Source organism: Belonocnema kinseyi, chromosome 1, assembly GCF_010883055.1.
Source record: "Belonocnema kinseyi isolate 2016_QV_RU_SX_M_011 chromosome 1, B_treatae_v1, whole genome shotgun sequence".
NCBI lineage: Eukaryota > Metazoa > Arthropoda > Insecta > Hymenoptera > Cynipidae > Belonocnema > Belonocnema kinseyi.
The window spans coordinates 99,780,309-99,796,551 of record NC_046657.1 but is presented as its reverse complement, the minus strand read 5'-3'; the positions used below and the strand labels follow the sequence as shown (position 1 = coordinate 99,796,551).

The 16,243-nt window shown below is 34.7% G+C and overlaps 1 protein-coding gene across 21 annotated transcripts in view; it reads left to right on the top strand.

Annotated features, from left to right (window-relative positions):
* LOC117174841 (ephrin type-B receptor 1-B) overlaps window positions 1-16,243 on the top strand; it is a 159,903-nt gene that overhangs the window by 99,368 nt on the left and 44,292 nt on the right. The window lies entirely within an intron of this gene.

The following is a 16,243-nucleotide window of genomic DNA, read 5'->3' as shown; positions in this document are numbered from 1 at the left end:
CGTGGGTTAAACTAACGAGAAAGAGAGGGTGGGGGTGAGGGTGGCTTCCATCCCGATTCGGGTGGGTTTCCATGGAGACTGGAACGTGACCGCATCACCCATAGGGAAGGAACTTCCGTGGATCGGCCGACTGTCGTAGAGTCACGTATATATCGATGCTGATGATTCAAAAAACAAAAAAATCTCCCATCAAATTTTGGGAAGAAATGGATACAATATCATTTTTGTTTAGACGTTTGAAAAATGTTGAATCTATTCAGCCGTCCTGATGAAGAAACACTCATCTACATTTTTATCAAAAATGAGTTTTTTATATGGTTGGATTCGTAATGAAAAGAGGAATTTAACTATGCTAATCATTATTAAAAATTGTAATTAAATCTTGAGATAATTAGGTCTCAATTAGCCTATCTACAGAGATTTTCGAGAATTCCTGCTGAAGAAACACACATCTGCAGAAATTCTAGCTTATCTACACGATTTCCAGGATTTTACATAGTGCTGAGTCCTGAGTTCCTGATGAAAAAAAACACATCTGCGCAGATGTGTTTTTTTACCAGGATCTTCGGTCTTCCTGCAGTCCGATTTCCTGAAATCGAATAGCTCAAGTACATGATAAGTTTCTTCACCAGGATTCGAGGGTAATTTTGAGCCACCGATCCTTATTTTCAATAGCTTATCTGCATTTTTTATTTGTCAAGTAAAAATAATTCTAGTTGAATTATTTATATTATAATTATTATTAATAATCTGAAATAATTTTAGAAATATAATTAATACATTATTATCATTTTAGAGACTATCTTAACCATTTGGTGATATTTGAAAAATTGTTATTTTTTAAAAATAATTTTTAAAAATAATTTACAATAATCGCGCACATTTTTTAAATGTTAGTTCTACACTGATTTGTTTGTACTGATTCGTTCATTTAATAATAAATTAATAATTGCAACTTAATTTTATTTTTTAATCAATTACTGATTTGTTCATTTAATAATAAATTAATAATTGCAACTTAATTTTATTTTTTAATTAATTTTTGGAAAATTTGTAGTTGTTAAGTTTTTTCAGCAGGAAACTCGAAGGTTCTTTAAGGCGGATTCCTGCTTTAGATAGGCCTAAGCCTATCTACCGAAAGCAGGATTCTCGGCGAATTTCTGCATTAATATTTAGCCTATCTACAGTTTTGCATATAAATAATTTGAATACGCCATTTTTTTTTGTTTTATTGAATAGAGCATGTCCGGTTTACCCAAGAACAGTACTTTTCTTTTCAAAAAATCTCAAACGTTAAAAGGTACAGATGCAAACGCGTTTTATTGAATATCTCGGATCGTCTAAAATGCAGATGAGTGTTTCTTCATCAGGACGGCAGTATTCAAATATAGATTGTCGTTCAATTTATGGAGATTGTATTTTATTGTCAGTTTTGGTGATACGTTTTCGGTAAATTTTTTGATCATTTTTAAGCAACTAAATTACTGGCTACTGTTGTACAAAAGTGTTTGGATAATTTACCAATTTATCGGTAATTGTACACATCAATTTATTAGTTTTATATAAAATAATAATGAAGATAAATAATAAAGATATCGTGTTTCCCATTTGGAAAATTTTTTGTAATTGCTTTTATAGTCTTCTAAGTAATTTTTTTCTATTAATTAATTTACTGCTATAGTAATTAATTGACTTTATATCAACTTTTTCAATTGGTATACCAGTTGATTGGTTTAGTACCAACTTATTTATTGGCATACCAATTGCTTGGATGTGTACCAACTCATTTAAGGGCTATCCATCAACTGCGTTACCAATTTTAAGACCTCTCCTCCTTTTTGACATACCTAGTTTTGATATCCCCACCCGAAAATAACGTAGACGGTGGCTAAACTCGGATTTCACATTTATTTTGAGTTTTTTCGCCTTTCTAGTGAATAAATTCTTCCAAATAAAATTAATATAGTTATCATATTGGGTGGAATATAAAGCGCTTAAAATTCCTAAGATTTCAAGTCAAAATATATTGCATTTCCAACAAAATATATAGTTGAACTTTCAAAGAAAGGAGAATAATTATGTACAATAAAGTCGACTTTTCCACCGAAAAATATTAATTCTTCAACAAAAAAGTGAAGCCGTTACCAAACAGTAAATTTTTATAAATTAATGGATAACTTTTTAACTAAATTGTTGATTTTGCTACCAAAATAGTTGATTTTACAACTAAAAATATATGAATTTTCAACAGAAAAGTTAATTTACAACTAAATAGTTTAATTTTCTACGAAATGTTGAATTTTGATGACTAATAATGAAATCCAAATCTGCGGACACATGAAAAGCTATTCATATGTTGAAATTGAAATTAGTCAAGCGGTCGTAAAAGTAAAGGTCGCATGAAGGCTTTTGAATATTTACAAGAATGTAGTCATGGACATTAGGATGACAATTTCAAACATTTTACGAATTTTACATATAATTTAGCAACATGGGTGTAAATACAGTATATGTGTGCTAAAAAATTCTTGCATTTAAAACACGATATTATTTAAAATAACCGTATAATTTTCTATACCAATTGTATACCAACTAATTGCTCTGTACCAACTTGATTATTTTTATATCAATTATTTGTTTTTTTACCCAATTATTGATTATTATACAAATTAATTGGTTTTGTGCTAAATGGTTTATTTCTATATCATTTTATTGTTTTTATATCAAATTGTATATTGTCATACTAATTAGTTGGTTAAAAATGACAACCCTATGATGACTTATCGGTAATTGTACCAGTTTTTTTTTCTAATTTTTCGAAAAATCTAATTGCTTTAGCCTTTTATCCACCCAGAGATTGAGAACTAACTAACTAAGCCGAACAGACGATATTTTGAGTGGTTAGAGGGTGAAAGGGGGATAGAGAAAGGATAAATGGATAAAGCGGAGAGAGTGGTTAAACCAAGCATGAGGTCACGTGGGAGTAGCCTAACCCACCCTAAAAAGCTTCCGAGGAATCTCCCGAATCTCGAGAGCGAACCTCGAACTAGATTTGGCCAAGAAATTGAATCTGGCGAAAAGTCCGAGGGTGAAGTAGTTTCGGTCGATGATCTGTAGACTCAAGTGTACACAGAATCTAGCATTGCAAGAGTTTCGAAATGCGTCTCATAAATTCGATTCCGAGTCAGTCGAGAAGTTTGGAAAATTCGGTTTAGAGGGCTCCTCTTCTATTTACGAAGTCTATTCCACGACCTGAAATAGATACACGCAACAATTGAATCAGAGCAGAAAGAGCTTGATGTAGCCTTTAGAGCAAAGTGTAGATTGTAGAGAAAGGGTTTTTTTTTATATATTTCATGATGAAATCAATCTTTTTCTCTAAAAATATGGAGTATCTGTGGTAAATTCAACACTACAATTCTCGTATTGTAATTTCCCTGACATTGACTCGGTATTCCGTCGATGTCCAGATGGAAAATACAGGGTGAGGTGTAGACTGTAGAGACGAGAATCGCTGCTTTCAGTACAACAAAGCAGAATGAATCATCGAACAGCACACATGCCGTCACAGGATCACTGGGGCCGACTCGTGTTAGTCCTTTGAAGGGTCCCTCCAAAACTCCAAGGTGGCTCGACAAATTGCCGGATTTCACCCTCCATCTTCAATTCCTCCTTCTTTTTCTGTATCAATTACAAGCTTTAGCTTCTACCAAAAAAATTATTATTTCTTTTTCTTCTACCCCTCCTTTTATGTGTTCTTTCAGGTTCTCAAACAAAAATCTTAAGACGAACGTCTTTTTACTTTTATCTAAAAAATGAAGACTTAAAAGTCGTATCTATCCCTTTATCTCTTTCTCCTCGTCATTTTCTCGTCAGAACCTTTGAACCCAACGTTGAGGAGGGTCCAAGGATTAACCCTCGGCGGGAGTGACCTCTGACACCTCGAGTAAACAGAATGTTTGGTGCTTCGTCGATTTGAGGCAAAAAATTAATCTCTCCAGCATCAGCGTTCTGTTCCGACTCCTGTCTCGATAAGAGCTCGTGTTTTTGCTCCCTCGCTGATGTTCCTCTCAGCAAGGGTCAGCTTTTCCCCCCAAAAAATAGTGTTAGCTTTATCTAAACATGAAGGGGATTAAAACAGTGTCGCTCAAAAAGACGCTCTTTCATCCTCAAACGAAATAAAGTCACTCGAAACTTTCCAGACGGTTTTGTCAACAAAAAACGTCACGCCTTTTAAGCACTGGATTAAATAATCAACAGTAAGATCGTAGGCGATTTTTGATAAGAACACTTCCTAAAGAAATTGTATCGTCTTTTTATTATTGAGAACGTTGATTTAAGATTTTAGAAATTTAACTTCATTATCTGAAATTGTACAATGAAAAACTTGACTTATAAAAAATATTAATAAACCGCAATGCCGATATTCCTTTACCCCAGTTCCGCATAATTAATTTCTGCCGCATCGCCGACGTTCTTGTACCACCAAGAGACCCGTTCTTACACCGCATCACGCGAGGTCAGTTATCACGGAATAGAATGCGTCTCGTAAATGTTATCTTCAGATTTAAAAGAATTAAAAACAAATCTCAATGACACAAAGAAAGAGAACTCCCTCGACAAGGTATCTACAAATGTAACCCCACCTCTTATTTTCAAGAGAGGAGGGGTAAAGTAAGAGCAAGTCCAGACAACTGAATTAACTCCTCTAGGTATTTCGGGCTTTGCTCGTTTTGTCATTGTCCCATCGGATAAGGATCTTGCACACACCCTATATACATATTTTCACTCTTTGTTCACTGGATATAACCGAAAGGGGACGTAGGGGGGAATAGTGAGTGGGGTGGGGGTAGCGAGTAGGGTTGGGTGGGGCGCAGTATACACCGCGTGCCCGGAGTGGTTCTATAAAATATGAGAGACATTAATATTCCGGCCCTCCAGAGATAAAAGGTGCCACAACGTGGGCAGGGGGCGAAAATCCAGGGAATGAGAGAGAGACCGAGAACTTGCAACTGTACGCGAAAAGTCACGAGGCGAGTCTTTTAATACCAGTCCCACCTGCGAAATTATTGATGTTATATATATAAGATCAAATGTAACTTTTTTTTTTAAATTAGGATAAATAAATTGCAATAGTTTGGGGATTAAATAGAGTCGTCATCGCAAATCATTGCAATTATCAAAAACTTAAATTATCATGTAGTCGCTGAAAAATGGAACAAAGCGCTAAAATTTGCCATTCAACTATCATTCTAGTCGACAAGCATACGTATTGCTGTTTACCAATCATACCAATTATGAAGCCTCGCCATTACCAATTACCAGTCACACCAATCAACAATCAAACCACTTATAATGAATTCAGCTAATAAATTGCGAAACAAATCAAACACTTAAATTATTAATCATGCTAATCATCAATCCCAAAGTGCTATTCACCAGTCATTCCAATTATCAGACATACTTCCTAGAGATCAATCAGTAAACACCAAAATTACTATTTACTCTTCATTCTAATCTACAATCATTGAGGACACATATTACGAATCATTTCAATAAGCAACAATTCAAACTAGCAATCATCACACTTAAATTACTAGTGCGGTCAGTAATGTGTACCATGCCAATTATCATTATCAAAGTACCTAAATTATATTAACTAATATTCTTAATCATCAAACACACCAATTAAAAATCTCGAAATGCAATGCACACTTAAATCACACTAATCATATCAATCATCAGACACTAACAATAGTATGCACTAACCATCTCCACAAATCAATCATCAAATTCATAAAAGTTTAAAATTACTATTTATGATTCATATAAATCGTGAAGCAAGATAATGACTATTTACCAATTATGAAATACCAAGCGTCGCAAATCATTATTCGTAATCCTGTACTATGGCTTTTGAATTTTTGATGTTGAGAAGAATAAATAATGTTGATAATTTGAGTATTCAATCATTACGATCATTTTTGGAAGAATAATTATGTAGATGATTCTTATAATTGCAGACTTAACACTTTGGCCTCTATTTCCTTCTTTTTCCCTTTTTTAGACCTCCCCCCCCCCCTGTTTTGAAAAAAACTTCCTCTTGTTCCCAAATTCTCGCTTTTTCACTGAATTGCGACCTGAATTAAAATCAGGAAAAAGTCCAGAAATTTTGAAAATGAAGTTTTAATGCCTTCCTGAAATTCTTCTATTTAGTCGAAAATGTAATTATTTGGTTAAAAATTCAACTATTTCGATAAAAAGACATATTTTTTGTTCAAACATTTAACTTTGTCGAACATTTGTCCTTTTGCATTCAAAATTCATTTCTCATGGTAGAAGAGTCATTTTTGTTAGTTAAAAATTCATATTTCTGGCTTGTAAATGCGCTTTTAATAGTGAAAATATAACAACTGTCTTCTAAAAGATTCGATCCTTTTGCTTGAAAATTCAACTAATTGGTTAAAAATTCACTTGTTTTTGGTATTGTTTCGTAATTCAACTGTTTTCTAAAAAATTCGTGTTTTCGTTTTGAAGGTTCATAATTTTACATCAAAATTCATCTTGTTCGTTGAAAATATAACTATTTTGTTGAAAATTCGTCATTTTTTAGCAGAAAATGAATCTTTCCGGTTGAAAATTTATCTTCGTAGGTTGAAAATTCAACTTTTCAGGTTCAACTATTTGGTTAAAACTGCAACGATTTTGTTTTTGTTTCAAGTTTAATCTTTTTTGTATGGAAATTTTACAATTTAGTGAAAATTCATTTTCGTAAATTGAAAATTTAATTATTTGGTTAAAAGGTATTTTTTGGTTGAAAATTCAATTATTTTCTTAAATACTCGTCTTTTTTAATAGGAAATTCGTCCTTTTTTATTGAAACTTTTTAGCTTGAAAACTCAATTATTTTTAAAAAAATGCATCTTCCTTGGTTAAAAATACATCCTTTTTGGTTCGAAATTAAAATTTTGCTAAAACGTCAACTTCTTGTGTTTGAATCTTAGGAATTTAAAAAGTGTTTAATAATTAATTCAATATGACATATATTTTAATTTTATTCGAAATAATTTATAAATCTTATTCCCCTGTTTTGAGAGCATTTTGGGCTGTGAAATATGTAATTGGAATGCTATGAGATCGATCATTTAAGTGCATATTAATCTTGGTTTTAATCGACTAATTGTTCTGTTGTTTGGTGCATGTACCAAATTATTGTGTCTTCTCATAGTTTCAGAATCTCACAATCATTTGAGTGTATAACGATTACAATTATTTGGTGATTAGTAATTTGGTGCAAGAAATGAAGTCGGAAAATTTAAAAAGTTAGATCGTTTAAACTTGATATTGCTGCTTCTTCAGACTATCAAAATTAAAAGAAAAAAAAATGTTAACAATGAAAAAAGTCTTATAAAAAAATAAATAAATAACTTCAAATCGTGCGACTTTCAACATTGAGCCAGTGGATGGAGATCGCGATTGTCGAGAAGGGCCGACCCTGATTGGATCGGCTCGTATCGATCATGCATCGACTCTGTACCGGGTACCCCCATCACGGGAGCACTAATGGAAAGACTGGTATTCTATGTGAACGACCTTCGTTTGGCCGTTGGCTGCTGCACATGTCCGTTCTCCTCACGCCGATTCCTCCATGAACCGTGAGTACGCCACCACGACCATAGATCCGTTTACCTACGTGTCCGTCATCCGGACCCTGTCCCTGGACCAGAATCTGTTTATTGACACGCAGGGTCTCGAGTGCTGCACGGTGTTGAAATACACAACGCCTAACAGTAAGAGAGCTCCAGTCTTGTTACCAAATGGATGTGAACAGCTGCATTAGCTCGCACGAAGCTGTCTAACATTCCAGGGGTGAAACCCGTATGGGGAATAAGTGAGATTTTTTAATTAGAGTTTTAAAATTGGTAATTTTTTAAATAAATATCTTAAAACTGAGTATATATACACGAGTTTCATGTAAAAAGCGCCCCAGTGTGCCCTATAACGAATTGTTTCCTTATAATTAGAGGATATTATTTTAAACAACGGCCTTTAGTTAGGCTGGTTAATTTCCGAGTGCTGAGCCACCGTCTGGGGGTTCGAATCTCGGGTCTGACTTCTCTAAAACTTTTTTCTTAATGAAATTTCAATTCCTAGTGCCTAGAAAACCCCATATCGATTGACTTCATTAAGAAAATACTTTTTTTCAAACGAGTAGAAAAATTATATTTCTAAATAATATTAAACTTGAACCAAAATCCACTTGATCGTGATTTCAAAGTGCCCTATAAAATAGAGTGGATCCTCCCCTTCGATTCTCTTATGCCGACACGCAGTCCATAATTTCCTAGGCGAGAGTAGAGATGAGAACTTATGTAAATAGAGGTGAGGGTTCTAACCCCAAAATTTCGGCGACGAGGCGAGAGCGATCTCGTTCCATGAAATCGCCACGAATTAGCCGGAGGGTCCGAGGTGAGGGGCTAGGTTTAATATAACCGGGACTTAGGGGTAAGAGTGGTGTCCCGCTTGTGGACCCCAGCGAGCACGCCCCTGAACCTGTCACTTTGACGTATGGCATTCGCAGGAATCCATTATATAGTCAATTACTCGACGTGATAGGGAACCGCCGAGGCCTGACGCCCCAGAGCAAGTGACGCACTTGCCACTGCAACCTGCCTCCCCAAAATATCGATGATCCCCCCCCCCCTCTCCCCACACAACCTTCGATCCTTTGTTTAATTCCGAACGGCTGGCTGAGGAATTTTGTGTTTAAGGTGCCTTTGGGGATAGGGGATTGACAAATCGTGATGCTTTGTTGAGCGGGGACATTTAATACTTTGGGTGGATTGGTAGTTAGGAAAATCCAGAATTGGAAATGGTTCTGAATCATGGAGCATCAATCTAGGTTATCAGCAATCGTTCCCGATACCAATTATTCAAAGTAGAATTCAGCCCTTTAAACTCTAAACACACATCCAAGTTAGTAGCCACCAATCATGAAAACCTTGAATTACTATTTACCAATCATTTCAATCATAAAAGACCTAAATTACAAACCGTAAAATAAAGCATCATCAAGCGCCGAAATTTCTAATCGCCATATTATTCGACTTAAAAAAGATATTATTAATATAACTCAAATATTCAAATTACTAACTACCAATAACACCAATCATAAAGTCCCTATTTACTTCTTACCCATCATCCCAAACTTGCCAATTACAAAAATTATTTTGAACCCAATTTAAAAATAAAAGGACATACTGATTACCTAAAAGTTACTAATTACTAATCACACTTATGATAAAATTTACATTTATTATTCACCAATCATTCCAATCATCAAGCTCCAAAATTACTATTCTCCAAACACTAAACTAAATAAGCAAATATATAACCAATCAATCCAGTGTTCAAACATTCAGATTAACAATCATAAATCACAGCAAATCCCTTGATTTAAGGAAAAGTCAGGGATGCTATACAATCACTTTAAGTTACTTTTTTGTCTCAAATAACTTTTTTTAGTCCCTTATTTAAGATGACATCACTATAGTCGCTTTTTTAAATGAAAATATTCCTTTATTAACTTTTCTTTTAATAAATTAATCCGTACGTTAACCACTATTGATCCAGGTCCACACCTATTTCTAAATTTTCTTGAATTCTTTTGAAATCATTTCGGGATTTTGAAGGATTCTAAAGATTTTAGGGTAATTTTAATCATTCAAAGGATATTTAAAAGATTTAAAAAGTTTTGAGGGATTTAAAAAATATTTTTAAATAGTTTAAATATTTTTAAAAAATCCAAGAAATTTGTTCAGAGCTTAAAAAATATAAGGGATTTCAAAACATTTTAAAGGATTTGAAATATTTTATGGTATTTTAAAAGAATTTTTCTTAAATTCCTCTAGATGAGAATGAAAATAGTAAATACAAAATTTATAAATTGAAATTTAAAAGTGTTTTATTCCATTTATAGAAATTGATAAAAATTTGAATAGGAAATCATATAAAAATTATAAATTTTCGCTAAAGATTTGTAATTTAAAGCTCTGATCTTGTACGCTCACACTAAATAAATAATTTATATTCTTAAAAATTATCTTCCTAGAAAAGCCATAATTACAGAATTATAAAAGAACCCAATTAGAAAATTTAATAATTTATCACATTCGCTAGCCGAGCACTGTATAGTATTTCTTTAAGAAAACGACTGAGATAAGGACTAACTTCTTGTTAATTTACACAAAGGTTTCTTTCACACCTCCCAAGGGACACAAAGTGAGATCTCCCATTTAAATCTTAATTAGGAATTTTACGACTTAAACGAACTTTTCCGAGGGTCGATTGTGGCTCGTAGAAAATTTCTAACCCCTTTTCTCATTTGCCTCCGACGCGATGAAGTCAGAATTCAAAGGGGAGGGAAAATCACCCCAGTGAAAAATTATTATTGCCCCAACGCCCGCACCCCCGTTGCGAGACCTGAGATAAGTTTCACGGGTTGACGGCGCGGTGAAGATATTGACGAGATTGGGGAATCCGAAATAGACTCTTTTGTGACAGATGCTCAGGCCCCATTATCGCAGATGATACTCTCATCCCTTCTGATAAACGATAAATCAGTGCCGGAATAGTTAAAGCTTATATGGAGTAGAATCTAGATAAAAGGGGATCTTGAAAAATGTATATTTTTCTTAAATCCTTATTGTACTATGTAAAATCAAATTCTCGTATAAACCCTTGTCGCTACTGAGGACATTGGACAATAAAACCGATCTAAAATAAATTTAATTAAAACTGAGCTCGGAAAATATTTCTGTCCACAAAGAACAACTCGATGTAAAGCTCCCATCCCAGAAACAATTTTCGCCCGAAAAGGCCTTCGCCTCTTTAAAAAAAAAGCCAGATTTGATCGATTTCGCTTCAAAGCTTTCGGTAGTGCGTTCGGCGGATTGCGGGATTTTCATTGCCGCAGGAATTCCGGATATCTGGCATGGAATAATCCTGTGGGTATCTCCAGAGACGTTTGAGAAAAAATTACATACATGGCCCACGGGATGGTTATATAGGTATAATATAACTGGAGCGAATCGTGATCCTCACGTAGGAAACGCAGTTTGTCGAACCCTCAGCGAAACGTCACTCGAACCGGGTGACGTGGACGTGACTCGAAACGTTTCATCGACAGTTATTGGTAAATTTACTCCTTCCCCCAACTGTGTCTCCAACTCCCGGAGGTTGTATCGCACATTGCGTTTGGTTTTCCATCGGAAAAATATTACGACATTTACAGTTATCACCACATAATATTTTTCGACCCACCTCCCCAACCCACCCCCGACACGAACGCGGGCTTCGCCACCAGACTTTTCTTCAATCCTTCCACCGAATTAAAAGCGCTCAAAGCAAATGTCAGAAAATCAGGGATGTTTGGTGACAGTGAATGCTAAAATTTCAACTTTTTCTGTTTATTTTTAGGTTTCGGTATATGTCAGAGAGTACGAATGACAGTTATTGGCTTTGGTGAATGAAAATTGTCAAGAAATCATGGTTTTTGTTTTGGGAACTGAAAAGAAAATTGAGGGATTTTATAAATTTATAAATCATTGTTGAGGGAAATGACTGGGAAATATTTTTTTAATAAGCAATTCAAATTTTTCAGATATTTGGAATTTAAAATCACTCGATTCTACACATTTTTCAAAGTAAAATTAGCATTGACAGTTTAACAATTTAAAGTGTTTAAAATTACTACTGGTTTCAAAAATCCTTATCCATTTACAAATCATTGCATAATTCTATAAAAAAAGTTGCTTAAAGAAAGTAAACACATTTTCACAATGCTCATTTTATTACGTTTATAAGTACAATATCATTCGACCGCGATGAGCCCGTAATTTTTGATATAAATTCGCAATGAAGCTGAAAGAATATGGTTAAAAGTATTTTTTATAACTTGGTCAACTTTTGTGTGTCATATTTTGTGGAAAAATGCATGAAATCTTTTGAAAAAAATCGAGTCGTTAGCGTAATTTAAGCGTACATTTTTTTTAAATTCGAAAATATTTATGACTTTAGCGTCTGCAGTAAATAAAAGCAAAGGATGCGAACTCAGCTTGCAATTAGGCTGGAAGGCTCTACTCATGCTTCAAATTTTCCAACAAAAATCAACAAATTTAAATCTAGGTTTAAACAAACAATTAATTTCATCAATAAGGTGCCATTAAACATTGTTGTTCTCTTGTTTTTTTTGGTAGTGGAGGCACCTGAGACTCTCAGCGGGGTCCCGAGTATCGATGTCCTGTTTGCTCATTTGCCTCATAAAGTCTACCTCTACCAGTTGTCTATGGTTCTTCCTATATTGTGTCCTTTTTTTCTTCAAATCTAATGTGCTGCGTGACTTTGACAATAGTGGATGATAACTCTTTTAAAATATCGGTTACAAATGCGGTCGACTACCGCAAAAAAAAAAGAGAAGAAAATAATGTACGATAGCGTTTTATTGCTGAAATTTACTATCTTTTAAAACCTAGTACATTTGATTTTTTAAATTTTTGGGGGAAATTCTAAGCTTAAGTAGAGCCTTCCAGCTTGATTATATGATTAGAAATGAAAGACTTTAATGATATACTATAAATTCAGAACGATTCAATTAATTAATACTGGAACAATTTTTAATTCAGTACATTAGTTTAAGATTGAAACTTTAAAAATGGAACTATATAAAATTGAACAACTTCAAAATGAAGCACATAAAATTGTCCATTTCAAAAGTATTGAAAACTCTACCATTTTCAATTAAAAGTCTTAATCATGGGTAATTAATTGTAAATTGAAAACTAGATAATTGGTTTTTTAGCCTGGAAATTCTTTTTTAACTACTTTAAATGATAAATTCTTCAGTTTTGAAGTCTAGAAAGCGGAAAAGCAAACAAGCAAAGAACTGGGATTTTTTCTGATATTTTCGTGGCTACTTGGAAGAAGAAAGTTGTCACCATTGTATACCTATACAGTTTAGAAGAAAAGAAAAGAAAAAAAACACTTCTAATCTTGACCGTCTCGAATTTCTTTTAACCATGCCTAATTTTGATACAATTCTACCGCAGTCAACTCAAACCTACAAAATGAACTCTTCTTACCTTTCGTCAAAGTTTACCTGCTATCTTTGTCTCATTCATCTGAAAATTTACGATTCTATTTGAGCCAAAAGACACCACAGTCAACAAACCGGCAACAACTATTGTTCCTATTGACTCACGACTCTATTTTGAAACGTTTAAAAGTTTAAAATTCAGTTCTTTCTCCACGTACATCATATTTTGGTAGCTCATATTTTAGTTTTTCTCTTCGCTTATCCCTTCCCATTTGTCACTCTGCCACGGCTCGTAAATTATCCAGTCGTTCTGGGAGACTCGACACGCCCTGAAATTTCACACCGAAAAAAGGTTTCTAGAAAATATTGTCCCACAGAATCTGTCAGGGTCCTTGCTTCAACCTCCAAGTATTGTTAAAGTGGTCGCGGTTCTTTAGCGAAGTCTATTTTTCGACTTTACTACTGGTAACATTTTTCACATTCTAAATCTCAAATAGACTCCCGAAAACATTACGCCATGGGGTATTCCCGTAATGAATACCTTGAGCGCTGTTTGATTTACACCCTTACCTGTGGACCCCCCCCCCCCCACCTAACCACCTCTAGACTTAGGGGGTTCCGAAAGTAGAAATACCTTTGCAAACCGGTAAATTTTGCCACAGAGACCACAAACACTAATGTATCCTACCGTAGCCAATGAGTTTTTCCCATTTACAGTTATGCAATAAACTGCATAATTACAGCAATCGGATAAGTAGACGATTATTTAGTAATAATCTACAATCTGCCTTTATGGCACCTTCACTAGAGAAACGCGACTTCGGCTGAATAGTCTACGAGAAAAACCGATAAAGAGAGTCTCCTGGTTTCAATTAGAGGCCGCTCTGTGATAAACTTATCACAAACAATTCGTAAATGGAAAAAAGAAAGTAAAATTCTCACTTCTTTAAGTGAACGGAATTTAAGAAATATGAATAACAGCCATTACTTATTTTTACATCAAAAGTATTAGTCAGGTCTTTTTTCGAGCCTTTTTTCCGACATGAAACTCCACCTAGTAAAAAAGTCTTTTTTATTTCTTGTCACGTAACGAGAACTACAAACCCTATCAACTCCATCACTTTTTCCCCATTTTACCCACCTTTATCCGTCTTGAACCCCTCTTTTTTCTGCCAACTCGATTCCATTTGTGCCTACGCAGTCCGGAACTTGACCCTGCTAAATAATCAAAATTCCCTCCATGTTCCCTTCCCGAAAAGATCAGCAGACCCGAAAAGGGATTTTCCGTCTCAGCAAATTGGCAACGAAGACTCTTGGTGGTTAGATAAGGATGCTGTGCAGGGTTGGAGGGGCGGGTGTTTCCTGGGTCGGAGGAACTTTTAGTCTACTGGGAGTTTGCGGATCTTAATATATATTGAGTTCACCCTCTCGCCATCCCCGCTTTTCTCGCCCCTCGACTATCTTTTTCCATGAAGGGTGATTGCATTGGGAAGCACGTATCCTCGGCCCTCCCCCTCCCCATCCTCACCGCCTAACCCTATACTTTTCTACGTGAGAGTACATATGTACCCGTCCGACGCCCTCACAACCCTCGATCGGATGGGTGAACATCAAGGGTGGCACGCGCCAATCAAAAACTTTATGTAGCCGTTTATTCCCCCCCCCCCCCTTTGTGATAGGTAGATCCCCATTCAGTCGTTTGAGGTTCGTTGGCAGCCCTTTATTGTTACAGTGATTTCTACCTGCTAATCAAGCGGGGTGAATAGGAATTAGTTGGTTGTGGTGTTCGGGAATTGTAAAAAAGAGAGTATTTTGTTCTGTATAAATATTTTTAGTTTTAAATATGTAGTTTATTCGATACTTTTCAAAATGTTGGTTAAGTTTTATCAGATTTGAACTTGCGCAAGAAAACATTGAGAAAAACCAAATTTTGACTGGGGGTTCGAGCTCAGGAGTTTTGGGTTTAAAAAGATGACTGGAGTGCTTATCTTAGTTTTGGAGGAGGGGGAATTCGATTTTTCATGAAAACATTGGCAAGAAGTCCAAACAGTCCACGTGGACTTCCCCTCCACAAGCAAACTGTACGGTTGTGAAGCTCAAATTAGAAAATTAATAACATTAAAAATTAAAAATTTCTGAAATTCAGTACTACATGGGTTGATACAAATCATCGAATTCACGAGATTCAAGATAAAAGTGCAGGATCGTAATCTGATACAGGGTGATAAAAAAGTTGAAAAACTACCTAATTTAGGAATATAAGGAAAGACGAGCAGAAGGAAACGATTTTCGAAGTACCAGATTGTCTTAACGAACGTCTGCCACCCCTTTTTTATGATTCTTTCTTGACAATAAAAACGAATCGTCAGGTTCCAACACCCGATACTTTGTTGAAAATACGATCTTGCCAGATTCATGAAGTTCCCACGTGAGTTTTCAAATGATCCCGTGTATCACAATAAAGAAGAGGAAAAAAATAGTTTTTATAGTCGCTCAGTATTTTTTTTATTTCGAAAAGCATCAAAATATGTATATATGATTATCTAATTTATTAATTTATCTCTATGTATTATATAAATTATCAGAGAATTTAAGTTCCGAGGAAGTTCGAACATAATATTGTGGATATTGTACATTTAATTTCAAGCAAATTCAGGGAATTTATGCGTCTCGAGCAAACAGAAAAGCAATAAATTGTACAGTTAACGTTAAGTAAATTACGTGATACGTATCTTAGAAAACGCAGTAAAACACTAACGTAAACGCGGGTTTGTGAAACTAGATTCTAGAACATTTATGCACGAATTAGCAGATATTTTTATTGACCAATAACATTTTTATTACACTATCAATATTTCGTTCCATATTACATTTCAATAAGCAACATAAATACTTTCTCAATAATAAGCCATTTCAAACAAACTAAATTATCCAACAAGAAATAATTAAAAATCTTTATACTTTTTTTTTGCGAATTCATAAAGCCCATAGTCTATTTTTTTATTCATTTTGCAACCCATTTGACCCTCGCGTTATTTTTTTTCCCCCCTCAACATCGGGCAACACCATCCGAATTGCGATTATGGTGGCAATATTACAGGATTGGGATTGTGTTTATGTGTGTGCGTGTGTGTATGTGAGGGGGGGGGG